The sequence below is a fragment of the Pelobates fuscus genome, chromosome 11 (assembly GCF_036172605.1).
Source record: "Pelobates fuscus isolate aPelFus1 chromosome 11, aPelFus1.pri, whole genome shotgun sequence".
Classification (NCBI taxonomy): Eukaryota; Metazoa; Chordata; class Amphibia; order Anura; family Pelobatidae; genus Pelobates; species Pelobates fuscus.
Genome location: NC_086327.1, coordinates 97176417 through 97193546, shown reverse-complemented (window position 1 = coordinate 97193546; position 17130 = coordinate 97176417).

The window sequence follows — 17130 nt, the reverse complement described above, 5'->3', positions numbered from 1 at the left end:
ACTAAGCTCTGACTCAGATCCAAGTAAAACTCACTCGGTTAGCTGTGTACTTTTTCTAGAACAGCAGCTCTGAATTTTCTATGTAAGCACTTCTCCTCTGTATGCTCCACTGAGAAGCTAAACCCTCAGGCGGACGTACGGTCCTATAATTTTCACAGCGTACCTCCACACTAATACTTATACCATACCAAGCCTCCTGACGATATATATAATAAACCCCAACAAGCGATACCTCACTTTGAGACTCCAACCCAGTGTATTGCATACACTCTCTGCACAATTACTCTATTTACGTTCAATTAAAGAGTTTTTTATTTTCCTTTTTCCTCTTTTTACCAGGGGAGTTCTAATTGCTACCTCCGATATGGGCACACCCTGAGTTGAGTGTTATTTAGAAGCTGGACTTTCGCCCTCCCTCACAAATACCTTTAACTCTTGAGAATTCCTTACTATTTATCGCTCTGGGTTATGCCCAATTTTTGTTGCCCATTTAGTCCTTCATTTGACTCCGAGGGCTAGCTCTGTCTAACCCTGTAGTCATTATTTTCTCTCCTTAATTTTAGCATACTGTCTGATGAAATATCACTTTTAGGTGGATTGAGAAAAAAATAATAAAAATAAATAAACTAAAATATAAAAATGAAGTGAGTGATAGGTAAAAGACATTTAGTGTGATTATATAGAATTTAGAATTGTGTATCGTGGAACTCCAAATGGCAAGATCTTGTAGCAGGATAAAGGTCCTCATTGATACCATCAACATCCACATTCTTGTTTTTAGGCAATTATATTTTCATCTACCAAAAATAACAGAGATATGTCAGATCTCATTACAATGTATTCATTTTATTTACTTTTTCAATTGATAGTGTAACTTTCCCTGTCCTTTTCAGGTGACAGAGTCCCCTTAATTATATGAAGCATTAAATTTTTTGAGTGTTAGTAGAGTGACAGATATTTTATTGCAAAGTTCTAATAGCGACTTTGGCACAGGGAAGGTTAAAAGCAATTTGATGAGCTCAGTGTTGTCTGGTGCGGACAACTGTCATTTAAAAAGGACACTGTTTAGCGGGAATAGACTGGAGGTTATCTTTTATGACTTAATTATAATCAATGGCATAACAATATTTTATTAAAGAAAATGTCACCAAATTATTCACTTCATTAAATCTGCACATAGATATGAATTTCTTTCTATTTCATTTTTTAGATTAGCACATCAGTTAAGAATGCTTATAATATTACAGTTGCACATTGGTATGGCAATGATAACCATAAAGAGCTCAATGTCACTCAATATTAGTTGTTTATGGAAACATTTATTTGAATATGTACATGTATCACACACCATAGAAGACTATGACACAACCTGTTTCCTCATATGACCTAAAGTATGAATATAGTGTAACACTGACAGGGTTATTTACTGAAGTGAGAATTTAATGTGAATGCCAAATTTAAGGTAAAAACAGCTTAATCTGAATAAGTCAGCTATGATTCCAGTTTGGCTACTCTGGCCTTAAATTTGAAATTCACTTTGAAGATTATAAATTAAAAAGGAGCTATTTTGATCCCAACACAATTGCCCCAGATGCACTGGAACCTAATATGACATCTGACACTTACTCCAATTCACAGCTGTCTTCGAGCCCTACGCCCTCTAAATGTTCCACAAGCACAGTTTTAAATGTTTATGGACTTATTAAATACCTGCCATCCAAAGGTTATATGGACTGTATGCTCACAAACAGGAGGCCACCTTGCAATCAAAGCTCTCTGAGCTTGGGGTTGACATCTACCATCTTGGCTCCCAGGTTGCAGACCTAGAAGAATATAAAGACCAGGTATATACCAACCTCGATGTACTTACCTCTCAAGTTCAATCCTTGACCTCATAGCTGTCCGCATTACACCAGTACGTTGAGTATATATACAACCAAGGTAAGGGCAACAATTTGCTAAATTCAGGGATATATCGAAACCGGGAAAGAAAATCTCTCAGACACTATTATAATATTCTTCAATAAGATCCTACAAAATCCAACAGGTCCAACATGGTCCTTGGACCGTATACAGGGCCGTCTTTAATATTGATTGGACCCTGGGCAAACATTTGTTTGGGCCCCCTGGATCCTGTCGTCCCCTACCTGGCATGCAATCAAGCCCTCCACCCGAATGCAGAGGTGAACGTAAAGTAGAGAAGGCTCTGGTGCATGAATTATTTTGGGGCAGAGGGGGCAAAAGGTAGATCCCCATCTGTCGTGCAACTCCAACAATGCTTTGACAGCTGGGGCTCTACCATTTTCCTATGCATGCAGGGTTGTATTTAGCACTGAGCAGTATTTGTGTGTTTGAGTGTAAGCATGTTTTTGTACGGAGTATGTTTGTGTGAATGTCGGGATGTGTTTGTATGTGGAGATGGCATTTGAATGCACACATGCATTTATGTAGAATGTTGGTTTATGAATGCACTGGTGTGTTTATATATAATTTTGTTGTTTATAAAAGAGGTGTGTTTATATGTAGTGTTGAAGTTTGAATGCAGGTGTGTATTTGTGTGTAGTGTTGGCATTTGAATGCTGAGATGTATGCACACACACACACACACACACACTGCCACAAACACACACACACACACACACACACACTGTGATACACCAACACACACACAGAAACACTTGCAGATACACAGATATACACAATCATACAGATGCAGCTATACAGACACACATACAGACACACAACCTGACACAGATGCAGACACACAGAAGCACACACTGACACACATGCAGATACACTGACAACATACAGATACACAGACACACACAATGACAACATATAAACACACAGATACATAACCTGACAAATGCAGAGACAAACACTGACGCACATGCAGATACACACATTGGCTACATACAGATACATGCACAGGTATACATACTGACAACATACAGATACACACACTGACACACACGCAAACTGACACACACACAAACAGATATGCTGACACACACAGACACACTGTGACAGACATACTGACAAACACACAGGCATACTGACACACACACAGACAGACATACTGACACACACACAGACAGACATACTGACACACACACAGACAGACATACTGACACACAGACAGACATACTGACACACACATACTGACACACACACACAGATATACTGACACACACAGACACACTGTGACAGACATACTGACAAACACACAGATATACTGACACACACACAGATATAGTGACACTGACAGACATACTGACACACACAGACATACATACTGACACGCACACACTGACACACACACACACTGACACACCCTGAATTAACTTTCTACACATGGGGAAGGTATCCTCTTAGTTCTACTGTCAGAGTTGTCTCCCTATCTCATAGACATTATGCCACTATGTGCATGAGCAATGTACCAATGAAGACATGATGGTGTCTCTCTATTTGGTATAATATATTGTAAATACTCTCTTCCTTCACAATTTAACTGCACATTCTAATGTATTCAATGTAAGCTGCATTACTGCTGTTGCTTTCTTTTTGTCCTATTATGTATTTCGGAACATAATTAATTTGCTAACATAATTAATTTCTTAATTAATTTTTTTTTTTATAAACTCTAATGTTTGCTGTCACTGATGGATATGCTCATTACATCCTACATACCTTATGTTTGTAACTTCTGACATTTGTAGATTTGCAAAAAACAAATAAAATGTAAAACAAAAAATACTCAACTCAACATATCTCTAGTTTACAGTTTTTATTTCCCAGCATTCCACTACAATTTGATGTCTTAATGATTAGTAATTACAAATAGAAACATTATGTCTCAGAAACAGTGCCTGTTTTAAGTATGGCACAATAAGGTTTATGCATAAATAAAAGTTTTAGGGCAAAATCTTAAATCTTTTTTTGGGGGGGGAACAGATCTACTTTATGAACTTTTTCAAATGAGCCCCAATGCTACAAATATCTTTGTCAATTGGATCTAATATTGTGTCTTTTTTATTATCCTGCCTTTCTGCTTTCCAGCTGCCATTTTGTATGTTATAGGCCAATCCCTGCATTCAAACTAATATTTCATGCAAAATCTGAATGAGTTCTTGTGTCCTATTCCAGATGTCTTCATGAGTTTAAGGCTGAGGAAAGCAAAAAGCAAATGGATCCACCCACCACCAGTCCAATATGGCTGCCATTCTTACTTCTTGCAAGAACATTTAAATAAACAATTTTATAACAATACCATAAAATGTAAATGTTTTGCACAAAAAAAAATTATATTTTGCATCTTTTCATTTTTCAAATCTTAGCATTTAAGACTTTAAGAAGACCCCTGAAAATAATATGCTCTTCTAGATCATATTGCTGGAAGGGCAGTCAAATATGAATAATTATTCTAAACTTTAATGATTGCACAATATCCCTATTCACATATTTTAGCAATAAAGTTATTCCATATAATGGCATGATGGTCATTTTTCTCTAGCTGATATGTCTTCACATATTCATCATATAATTCTTCTGCTTCCTGAGATTTAATGTTCAGTAAGGCATGAAGCAATGCTGGCTTTCAGCATAAAATAATATTTCAATTTGCTACCTGTAAGCATTGTAGAGCTTAATAATTGGTGATTTATATTCATGCTCCTTGCCTGTTGCATTCCTGTACCATTCGTTTATACAGAAATGCTAGCTGTGCCTTGTGTTGGTACATCTGTAACCACTACACATTTTCAGTTTTATTTTTCCTGAATGCTGAGATTTGTGTGCCATCTGCTCCTATGTCTATAAAGACAGATGTCTTTATTTGAATTAACTACAGAATAGTTTATAACTCATATATTTAAACCTTAAATTGAAAATATTATTTAAGTTTATATTACTATTATTTTATTTTTCTAATTGTATTGTAACACAACAGTAGTGGGAAAAAGAGCTGTAATACAACCAGTCCTGTGCTTAGGCCAGTGAGAGTGGGGCAGTAAATAGTACCCAACACTCCAGAATAAAAATTATAGAATTCTGTTTTCCAATATCACTCCAAGCGAGATTGCAAGTAGATATTCCTGGTAACTCAATGCTGCTAGAAGCAGGAGATATGTACATTTCCCTTATCCATGTGCCTTTGTGTCACGGCTCCTTTGTGGTCCAGAGCATTCACTGGATACTGGATACAGCTTCATTCAGCCAGTATACCATCAAGAATAAAGGTCCACCATCAAAGTGAAAAGGTAGAAGTATGGTAGGTGTTCTCTAATATGAGGTTAGGGTTGGATTGAGAGCACCCTGACGTTCACTGAAGATATTAAAGCATTAATGTAAGCCTTTTTAGTGACTCTATTTGTTTTTTTCATTTCTAATGATGCAAGAATGAATATAATAAACCAAGAAGGCTCAATGCTCCCCGGCCGCACTCCAACAAAATTGGAATGTAGCAGCCTCAGCTAAGTGACTCTACCTTCCCACTGCAGGACACTTATCTTATCTTAAGCCATTTGGCTGAGCGACACCGCCACCTTTTGTGTTACTGGCAGGCATCAGAGCCCAACTTGAATATAATTTCTTTGTTTACTCACATACCAATTAACGTGCTGTTGTGGGATTAGATAAGGATATGGGCGACTAAGCTGTTATATGAATGTGCTTTACAATTTAAATTTCACTATAGTCTAAGATATGGGGATGCAGGATCCGTACAATCGTACAGCCCCCATAGGCTCCTTAAGCCTGATAATGTCTTCTTTCCCTGGGTACCACACCCCTAGACGGGTATTTGTACATAGTTAATTTTTTTTTCTCCCTTAATCTTTTATTTTACAATGTGCACTACTGTATCATCTCATAATGCTTCCCCATCACTGTATTGTACCGCTCCTTCGACTTGGGCCCTAATTCAGTCATAAGATGGATGGGTACACATGTGCAAGAGACTGCCACAATTTGTAAGACAGGCACCCCTCCTGCAGCAGATTGTGCTGACACCCCCTCCCCCCCCCCCACCCTAATGGCATTAACAATACTTTCTCTCAATACCAAATAAGAAATGCCTAGCTCTAAAAGAGGCCACAATCCAGAAAGTCCATATCGCTTTCTATCAGGAAACACATTTCCAGTGGAATAAAGCACCCAAATTCTCTTCTACACAATTCCCAATAGGTTATCACTCTTACTATAAAACAAACAAAAAATGGGAGTTTCTTTCCTCATTCATAAGGACATCTCCTTCCAGCTTATAGAACATCTCAGAGACAAAGAAGGGAGATACCTACTACTTCAATGTCTAATAAAAAACACACAATACATGCTCATAAACATGTATGGCCCTCATGAGAATCAAAAAACCTTCCTAACCAAAATGCTACAACTTGCAGATGTGTACAAATATGAATAAGTTATCCAAGGTGAAGACACAAATTTACTCCTAGACTCATCGCTAGATTTGACTTCCCAAGCCACAATTTCTGGCTCCTGAGCCATGAAAAGGCACACCACAAACACACAGCTGTGCAACCTCATCCTTCAACATCACTTTGTAAACATCTGGAAAGTGAATCATCCTATAGAAAAAGATTTTGCATTTCACTTTTTGGCTCACAACACATATGCCAGAATTGATCGCTTCATAATTCCTAAAACACTAATACCAAAAATCAGAAACACAAACATAGGCCTCATCTTGTGGTCAAACCACATGCCAATCATGCTTATCATACAACAAAAATTTCCCAGAAAAAAGACACTGGCTCCTGGAGGTTCAAAGATTCACTCCTTCGAGATCCAACAATTTCAGCCCAGATCAGACCTAATAACATACTTCCAATTGAATGAATCACCAGACACAAACATTTAGACTTTGTGGATGCCCCATAAGGCAGTAATCCAGGGAAAAATCATAAAAGATGCAAGTTATGAAAAAAAAGAAACGCATGGCCGAGTACAATACGCTGATAAACAACCTAACAAAATTAACCCATGCCAATAAACGTGCACCGAACATGGCTATTAAAATTCAAATAAAGGACATACAGGTTAAGCTTAAGGATCTTGAGCTTGCCAAAACCACATATATACTTAATAAATGCAAGCACATTTTTTTGTCAAGGACAACAGATCCAGCAAAATACTAGCATCCAAACTCAAGGCCCATATGGCAATCTAAAAAAATCTCCTGACCATTTGAAATCCAAGAAATCACCACAGCTGTTCGACAATTGCCCAAGAACAAGTCCCTAGGTCCGGACGGCTTCACGACCCTATACTACCAAACCTAAAACGACATCCTCTCACCACACATAACAAAACTTTTTAACTCCTGCTATACTGCTGGCACCATGCCCAAAGAAATGTTCCAGTCAGGGGCGGACTGAGAACCCTCAGGGCCCCCGGGCAAAATAAATCAAGAGCCCCCTTACATGCCCCACCCACGTTGCCGCAAGCCCCACCCTTGCCCCGCCTCCAGCCACACAATCTTTAGACACAAGGAACAAAAGTGCAATATGTTCTAAACAAGTGTCATTTAATTAACGAATGCAAAAACCAAACTGTGCAAAATAAATAACAAATACAATTGCATAGTTCTACAACATCTGGGTATCTACCTTTTGGGCACCCCTGCTATAAACTATAGAAAATCCAGTACACTCACCCAGAAGCTTAAAAGTTTTTAAAAATATAATTGTTTTTTAAAAAAAACACAGGAATGAAGCAAAAATAGAGGTACTCTAGCTACAGTATACGATCATCTGCCTCAGCTTGTCACAAAGTCAATGTGTCCCATAATGTAAGCTCATTTAAGAGACTGCAGATTCCAGGTTTCATATATATGTGCTCCGTGAATGTTATAGGTGATTTTATATTTTTTGTATTTTATATTTTTCTAACAAAAGTTACTGTAATGCATGGCTTTATAAATTTGTTTGGAATCTAGGAGTCAACTAAAAAGTTAGGAGCCAGTCTTTTTTAAACGAAGAAAGCTTCATTTTGAACATGAAAAACACAATTCTTAAGGGGACGCTATAGTCATCAGAACCACTGCAACTTAATGTAGTTGCTCTGGTATCTGTAGCATGTCCTTGCAGGATTTTTAATGTAAAGACTACCTTTTCAGAGAAAAGACCGTGTTTACATTGCTGTCTTGGGACGCCTCTTGTGGCAGTCACTCACGCTTAGTTTCAGCCTCTGCATGGAGGCGCTGAATGTTCCCAATAGAGATGCATTGATGCTGATTGGCGCAGAACAGCCTTTTCTGCACATGCGCAATATCCTCCTAAAGCCTATGGGAAAGCATTGACTTAAATATTGATGATATCCGCCATGGAGGAAGGACCAGCCATAGGGTCGGGACCAGCTGCGGCAAAACAGGCAAAGCGTAAGAAAAAAGGTGAGTAAAAACACATGGCGACCTGGGATTTGTCGAGCCCTGCTCTAATAGAAAAATACATTAAGTGTATAAATGCACTGAAGCACAGAGAAGCTCCCCTAAGGAGATTCTTATCCCTTAAATTCCTTGATCCCACAACAATGGACAAACAGCAGGAAGTGAAGTAGACTGATCTACAGGGACCTGGAGAGGGGTATATCTAACAGAGACACTCTCAGTGTCCTTTAGAGAGTGTGTTAGAAAGAATCTCCTCCAGGCCCCATTAGAGACTACAATGGAGTCTAATAGGCTTGGAAGGGGGTCTTTCTAACAGATGCTCTCTCAGTGTCCTTCAGAGAGTGTGTTCGAAAGAATCCCCTCCAGGCCCCATTAGAGACTACAATGGAGTCTAATGGAGCCTTGGGGGGGGTGTCTCTCCAACACTCTGGTTCCTATTCACAATATAGCAACACAACATAGCTCGCTGATACCTAGGCCAAGTTGGCTCCTCTTACCTCAATTACGGTTGCTGGTTGGCAGGGTGTGGGCTTGGTGGCTGCGGCTGGCAGGCTGTGGGCTTGCTGGCTCCGGCTGGCAGGCTGTGGGCTTGCTGGCTCCGGCTGGCAGGCTGTGGGCTTGCTGGCTCCGGCTGGCAGGCTGTGGGCTTGCTGGCTACGGCTGGCAGGCTGTGGGCTTGCTGGCTCCAGCTGGCAGGCTGTGGGCTTGCAGGCTGTGGGCTTGCTGGCAGGCTGTGGGCTTGCTGGCAGGCTGTGGGCTTGCTGGCAGGCTGTGGGCTTGCTGGCTCCGGCTGGCAGGCTGTGGCTTGCTGGCTCCGGCTGGCAGGCTGCACCTGGCAGGCTGTGTGCCTACTGGCTTTGGCTGGCAGGCTGTGTTGTTGCTGGCTGTAGGCCTGTGGCTTGCTGGCAGGCTGTGGGCTTGCTATAGGCAGGCTGGCTGGCAGCCTGTAGTGGCCTGCTGCTGGGCTGTGGGTGCCTGTGGCCGGCTGCTGGGCTGTGGCCGGCTGCTGGCCTGTGGGCAGCTGGGCTGCTGACCTGTGGGCGGCTGGGCTGCTGGCCTGTGGGCCGTCTGGGCTGCTGGCCTGTGGGCCGGCTGGGCTGCTGGCCTGTGGGCCGGCTGGGCTGCTGGCCTGTGGGCCGGCTGGGCTGCTGGCCTGTGGGCCGGCTGGGATGCTGGCATGTGGGCCGGCTGGCTTGTGGTGGCCGGCTGGCTGCCTGTGGTGGCCGGCTGCAGGGCTGTGGGTGCCTGTGACCGGCTGCTGGGTTGTGGCTGGCTGCTGTGGCCGACCTGTCGCCGGCTGCTGGCCTGTCGGTGGCTGGGTAGTTGGCCTGGGGCCTGTGGCTGGCTGGCTAGTTGGCCTGGGGCCTGTGGCTGGCTGGCTAGTTGGCCTGGGGCCTGTGGCTGGCTGGCTAGTTGGCCTGGGGCCTGTGGCTGGCTGGCTAGTTGGCCTGGGGCCTGTGGCTGGCTGGCTAGTTGGCCTGGGGCCTGTGGCTGGCTAGTTGGCCTGGGGCCTGTGGCTGGCTGGCTAGTTGGCCTGGGGCCTGTGGCTGGCTGGCTAGGTGGCCTGGGGCCTGTGGCTGGCTGGCTAGGTGGCCTGGGGCCGGCTGGCCTGGGGCCTGTGGCTGGCCGGCTAGTTGGCCTGGGGTCTGGGGCTGGCTGGCCTGGGGCCTGGGGCTTGCTGGCTGGGGCCTGGGGCTTGCTGGCTGGGGCCTGGGGCTTGCTGGCTGGGGCCTGTGGCTTGCTGGCTGGCCTGGGGCCTGTGGCTTGATGGCTGGCCTGGGGCCTGTGGCTTGATGGCTGGCCTGGGGCCTGTGGCTTGCTGGCTGGCCTGGGGCCTGTGGCTTGCTGGCTGGCCTGGGGCCTGTGGCTTGATGGCTGGCCTGGGGCCTGTGGCTTGCTGGCTGGCCTGGGGCCTGTGGCTTGATGGCTGGCCTGGGGCCTGTGGCTTGCTGGCTGGCCTGGGGCCTGTGGCTTGCTGGCTGGCCTGGGGCCTGTGGCTTGCTGGCTGGCCTGGGGCCTGTGGCTTGCTGGCTGGCCTGGGGCCTGTGGCTTGCTGGCTGGCCTGGGGCCTGTGGCTTGCTGGCTGGCCTGGGGCCTGTGGCTGGGGCCCTGTGGCTGGGGCCCTGTGGCTGGGGCCCTGTGGCCCTGTGGCTGGGGCTGGCCTGGGGCCCTGTGGCTGGGGCTGGCCTGGGGCCCTGTGGTTGGGGCTGGCCTGGGGCCCTGTGGCTGGGGCTGGCCTGGGGCCCTGTGGCTGGGGCTGGCCTGGGGCCCTGTGGCTGGGGCCTTGTGCCTGGGGCTGGGGCCTGGGGCCCTGTGGCTGGGGCTGGCCTGGGGCTCTGTGGCTGGGGCTGGCCTTGGGCCCTGTGGCTGGGGCCTGGGGCCCTGTGGCTGGGGCTGGCCTGGGGCCCTGTGGCTGGGGCCTTGTGCCTGGGGCCCTGTGACTGGGGCCTGGGGCCCTGTGGCTGGGGGCTGGGGCCTGGGGCTCTGTGGCTGGGGCCTGTGGCTGGGGCCCTGTGGCTGGGGCCTGGGGCCCTGTGGCTGGGGCCTGGGGCCTGGGGCGTCTGTGGCTGACCTGGCTGGTTGCTGGTTGCTGGGCCTGGGATGTGAAGAAGATGGCCGACCCCTCTTTTTTGTAGTGTGGATTCCGGTCCCGTGCAGGCGGCGCCCGCACGTGACGTCGACGCGCCTCCGCGCACAGGACCGGCCCCTCCTCCTCCTCCTCCTCCTGATACAGCGCCGGGCCCGGGCCCCGATCTCCCCGATCTCCACACACTGAATAACTTTGCAGCCGTGCACATTATGTGCACGGCTGCGGCGGGCCCCCCTCCCGGCCGGGCCCTCGGACCACGTCCGAAGTGCCCGACCGGTCAGTCCGCCCCTGGTTCCAGTCATATATCTCTACATTACCCAAACCAGGGAAACCACCTACCCAATGCCAACATTTTCAACCCATATCTCTCTTAAATTGTGACACCAAATGATATGCCAAACTAATAGAAAACATAAGATCTGCCTAGAATACTTCATAATGACCAATCAGGCTTTGTGAAAGGCATGCAGGGATCAGACTGAGAAAGATGTATTGGAGAAATACACCCATATAAATAGCGTAATGAGCTATGCACAGTGTTGATCTTTTATTTTCTCCAGATTTTGTCCAGTTTAATGAATAATCTCCTTAGTAACGTTATGCAAGTATTGCAAAATCACTTCAACTGGAAAGTTCAGACATCACACAATGGTCATCACTCAACAATCAGGCAAATGTTTGTTGTTATAAATATAGAGGTAGTAGATTTATAGTGCTGCTAGTTGACTGTTGAAGACAGCTCAAACAATCCAAACTAGAGTCTCTCTATTACGGTCAGGGGCGTATTAGCCGCGAGGCAAACAAGGCATTTGCCTTGGGCGGCATTTTCCAGGGGGCGGCAAAAAAAGCCACCCCCCAAATGCCCAAGGCAAATGTCTTGTTAGCCTTGCGGCTAACAGACATGCCGGCGGGCTATCGGACGGCACTGCCGGGCGGGCGGCCGGCGAGGGAGCACTTCCCCTGAGCTGTCTGCTCAGCTCCCTCGCCAGCCGCAGAGTGAGACTGGGAGGCGGAGCCGGAATATGACGTCATATTCCGGCTCCCAGCCTCACTCTGAGGCGCGCGAGGGAGCTGAGCAGACAGCTCAGGGGAAGTGCTCCCTCGCCGGCCGGCCGCCCGCCCGCCAGGCAGTGCCGCCCGATCACCCAGCAGCCACTGGACCACCAGGGAGGAAGAGACACCCCCCCTCCCCAGCATTCCCAAAGGTAAGGAGGCGGGGGGGGGGGTTAAATTAAAAAAAAATGTGTTACAAATAAATAAAAAATAATTGTGTTAAAAATAACTAAAAACAAAATGTGTTAAAAAAAAATGTGTTAAAAATAAATGTTAAAAAAATGTGTTAATGTGGGTGGGTGAGTGTGTGTCTGTGTCTGTTAGTGTGTGTGTCTGTGAGTGTGTGTCTGTTAGTGTGTGTGTGTGTCTGTTAGTGTGTGTGTGTCTGTTAGTGTGTGTCTGTTAGTGTGTGTCTGTTAGTGTGTGTGTCTGTTAGTGTGAGTGTGTTTGTCTGTTAGTGTTTGTGTCTGTTAGTGTGTGTGTGTCTGTTAGTGTGTGTTTGCCTGTGAGTGTGTGTGTCTGTTAGTGTGTGTTTGCCTGTGAGTGTGTGTGTATGTTAGTGAGTGTGTGTGTCTGCTAGTTTGTGTCTGCTAGTGAGTGAGTGTGTGTTTGTCTGTTAGCGAGTGTGTGTTTCTGTTAGCTAGTGTATGCGTATCTGTCAGTGAATGTGTGTGTGTGTATTTAGAATGCGGGGCGGGGGAAAGGTTGGGTGGGGGTGGCGCGGGGGGGGGGGGGGGGCCTGAGTTTTGTCCTGCCTAGGGCAGCACAAAACCAGGATACACCACTGATTACGGTTCAACAGAAGATGTATGTGATAAAAGGAGGGAGTAGTATCTTAGGGAATTCTTGGGTGTTGGTGATTATGTAAAAATACAAGGAGAGACAATACAACCGTTAAATAGTGCAGTATGTCTAATGTGAATGGGTAGAAGAAAATGAGGAAATGTACAGTGTGTAGAGCTATCGGTTATGTTGTGCCTGGAGATATGTGGTGTATTCTTTAATTTGGTGGTGAGTGTTCCAGGAAATATGTAAAATAATGAATCCAGTATAGTATTTTAGTGGATGAGGTTGAATAAATAATAAAATAGAAATACACTCCCAATGTATGGAGCCTACTAATGGCTCTCAGAAAACAGCACAGAGTGGTACAATCCCCACTTATGGATCTTGTTAACTTGCTCATCATGAGAATACGTTAAGATCCGTAAGTGTGGATTCCACAGTATACAATCCTTGAGAAAAGACGATTCCTTCAGCACAGTACATGATAGTCATCATCATCAGTGTCTCTGAAACTGAAAAAACATGACCAGCCTACCTTATTTAAAAAATATACATGCAGGACATATACGCAAAAAAAGCTTTGGTATATCCACTGTTTGCAAACAAGAGTCTTCTCAGCTAAAGGCAATTGAATCTAGTCAGATTCTTTTCAGAACCAACAGCCTAGCCACATAAGTGTTAAACCTACTTATTTTCCAAATGATAGTGCTAACACTGCTCTCACCACCTCTCTTGAGCTTCAGTTTACTTCTAGCAGATGGTCACTTTTCATCAAGAAAATATCTTCCACCTAAAAGGCAGATATAAAACTGCCAAGTCCCAGGTCTTCATTAAAAAAAATCAATAAAAAAAAATCACAAAGTTAAGAATTTAAATTGCAACATAAAGACAAGCACATTGTAATAGAAATATACTGCTATCTGATCAGAACTAATCAGAATGAGAATGAATTTGTTTGAGAAATGTCAGGCATTTAAAAACACATCATCCAGCTGCTCTTTTGCCTTATAAAATTCATCCTTATCTAGCCGTCATAGCAGTCCCATTAAGTGAAGAGCACAAAGTTCTTCTGAGTTGCATCTCCCATCATACATGTAAGATGTGTAGTTTTTAAAAAGAATAAAAATACATATTATATGTTTCTGTGTATAAGTGTCACGGGTGGCGGTACGGAAACCGGGACCCCAGAGTGCCTGATGAGAAGTTGGGAGTCTTCAGCGTGGAAGTGAATTTATCAGAGCCTGGTGCAGGGTAACCAGACGCCCCCTGGTGTTGAGCACCAGCATTTGTGCGGCCACATACCAGGTTCCTAATGTAGCTACTGCGGATCCCAAGAGCTAGGAGATATGCAGACCTCCAAGGAGCTGAATAGGGAGGCTCTGCAGCAGAAACTAGGAGCTTGGAAATAAGCAGACCTCCCAGGAGCTGAATAGTGAGGCTCTGCAGCTAGAATGTATCCAGTACAGAAACAAGGCAATACTAGAACAGGCACCAAACAAGAAAACAAGACAAAACTAGTAGAACCCAGAACCAGAGAAGGATAGAAAGCTAAACCCAGAACATGTACACAATCCATAAGGAAATCATTAACAGAACATGGGCAGGACAAGACAGTACTGTACATGGACTGGGAATACAAACTAAAACAAGACAAGATATGATAGGCAAAACAAGAGGAGAAATAACTAAGTACTATATATGAAAATCATGGGGATTTAGTCACATCATATGATAATACATTGCATAAGTCTGCCAACAACGCCAATGTACCCCATATCTGGCAGGTCCTACTCTGCCTAATGTATGCTAAAAGAACCATAAGAAAAACATATAGCACTTACCTGCAAGAAAGGACAGAAGGCTTGAGCAACTGCCTGCAGGCTCCAACTGAAACAAAAGCAATCATGGAAAAGGAACGGGTGTGGCAACATAAAACAAAGATTTAAAGGAACCCTGGAAACTGGGCATTCCCGGAAAGGAATACAGGAATGAAACCAGAAAAACCCAGCATAGAGAAAACCAGCCATGGAATAGAAAACAAGAAAAAAACAAGAAAAACTAAACAAGAATCGTAAAAAGAGTACTGCATACCAGAAGCCAAGGCCAGACATCTCTGCAGAACATGGCAAGATGTGACAATAAGACGACCCCTATTTTTTTATTCCAAAATTAAGAAATAAATAAACCTCAAATAGAACAACTTTAGGGAGAACAACACATGTTTTTCATGTCGCCCCTGTGATACGGTACTCTGTGAAGTTAATGGCTCTATAATGCATGCTGGGAGATAACAGCTCCCACATTACAGCAGGTGGAGTGAGGGCATGTTGGGACATACCAGTAGTATCACAGTTCCCTCTGCTCCCTGATCCCCATTTCCTCCCGCATAAATATAAAGCAGAAAGCAAGACCTACCTGTGGTAGAGCAAACCTTAATATTGCTGTTCCTTTTATGGTGTGGCATGTCTCTGGAGCTCCGTTGGTGGTAAGTGCTGATGTCTTCTGCAGCTCCTATGCATGTAGGGACCTCTTCCTCCTTGCCACAGCATTCAGAAGTAGATCAGTGGAAGGGACGCCTTGCATCTGTGTGGGCCATGGCACAGTGAAATGCAGCAGGCGCCATCTTGGCTTAGGCCTCGCGCACAAGTGTTGTTTTTTTTTTTAACCCCTGCAGTGACATTCCATGTATAAGACGACCCCCAATTTTAGACTAAAACAATTTAGAAAAAAATAGTTTTATACATGGAAAAATATGGTAACTGTGAAAAAAAAAGGTTGTTCTCCCCCTTAACAACATAGAGGGTCATACGTGCTGCATCTCATTTCTATCATCCAAGTGGCGAAGATCATTACAGTTGATCATTGCCCTTATGTTGGAATTTTAATAATTCATACACATATTTTAAATAGGTACTTTACTCACATATGTGTCTATATACGCACCTTTTTTTTCCGTAGATTTCTGTATTTCACATTGCAATGTGCATATTTCAATATTTTTTGTTTGTTCAAGCAATGTTGTTTTCATATGGATTAGCAGTTGTTATAAGACGGATATCTAGGGTACAGTGAACTTTAATGTCATGTGCCACCTAGGAGTGCTGATTATGACCTTGTTCATTGTGCTGTGGGTTTTGCTAAATTGTGTTCTCTACTTGACCGCATATACTGGCCGCTGTTTCCGTTGTTGTTGGTAGAGAAGCAGGGAGATTCCAACCCAGGTGCTTGATCAGGGTCAGTGATAATGTAAAATTTCCCTGAAGAGACTATTCCTGCTCTACATATACCAGATTAAGAATAGCAAATAATTACTCCTCTTCTTGGCCTTGATGTTCATGTGTGCTTAACAATGGTTGCTGTCTCATGGACAGCTTTCCTTGAACCATTTGAGTAACTATGGTGGTGGGAAAAGCCACTGTTGAAGTATTATATGTACAACTGTAAGATTCCTGGATGCCTGATAACTTCTAGCAGGAAAAACTAAAAGATAGTATAAGTATTTCAACCATATGAATCAAACCTCTATCCAAATACTACCCCCAACCACATATAGGTCCAACCAGATACTCTCCTCAGCCACCATTATGACCAGGAAGATATGCCTCAAAACCCATTCCAAACAAAATACCTTTCCTACCAAGTCACTACATATCCAGGGATGTACCCCCTGCAACAAACCCATGCCCACCAACATACTTCCCAAGCTACCTCCATGACCAGACAGATATTCCTTGCCAGCTACTCCCATGTCCTCACACATACTGCCAGCACCCAACCACCACACCTAGTCAGATATTACCCCCATGACCAGCAAGATACCATTTCTAACTACATTTGTGTGCAGTCATAAACCAACCACAGCTGCCAATATATATGCCAGTAAGTGAATTTCTCAGTTTAGTCCAAAAGGAATAAACTGGAAACAGCTAATTTAAAGAAATTTTCTAATTTTGCTAATTTATTCTAAAATTGAAATTAACTTTGAATTTACTTAGAATTCTTAGCAATATATACTTTAGTGAGAAAAAAACCCATGATGACAGTGTAGAGGAAGTTTTTCTTACCGTCACATAATAAAAGGAGAAATCATTTTTGATGGGTTAATGCTATGCTTGAGTATGTCAAATAAATAATTCAAAATTAATCACTGCTATTCTCTGACTGCCTGGAAACTAGTCTTAATAAATATACAGAGACAGAAGTAGAACCCTAAAGTCAGGGATTATTCACTGTATTAATATCCCAGTGCAACCTATTCAGATTTTCACTATTTCCTGATCCAGATCAAGATGTATCT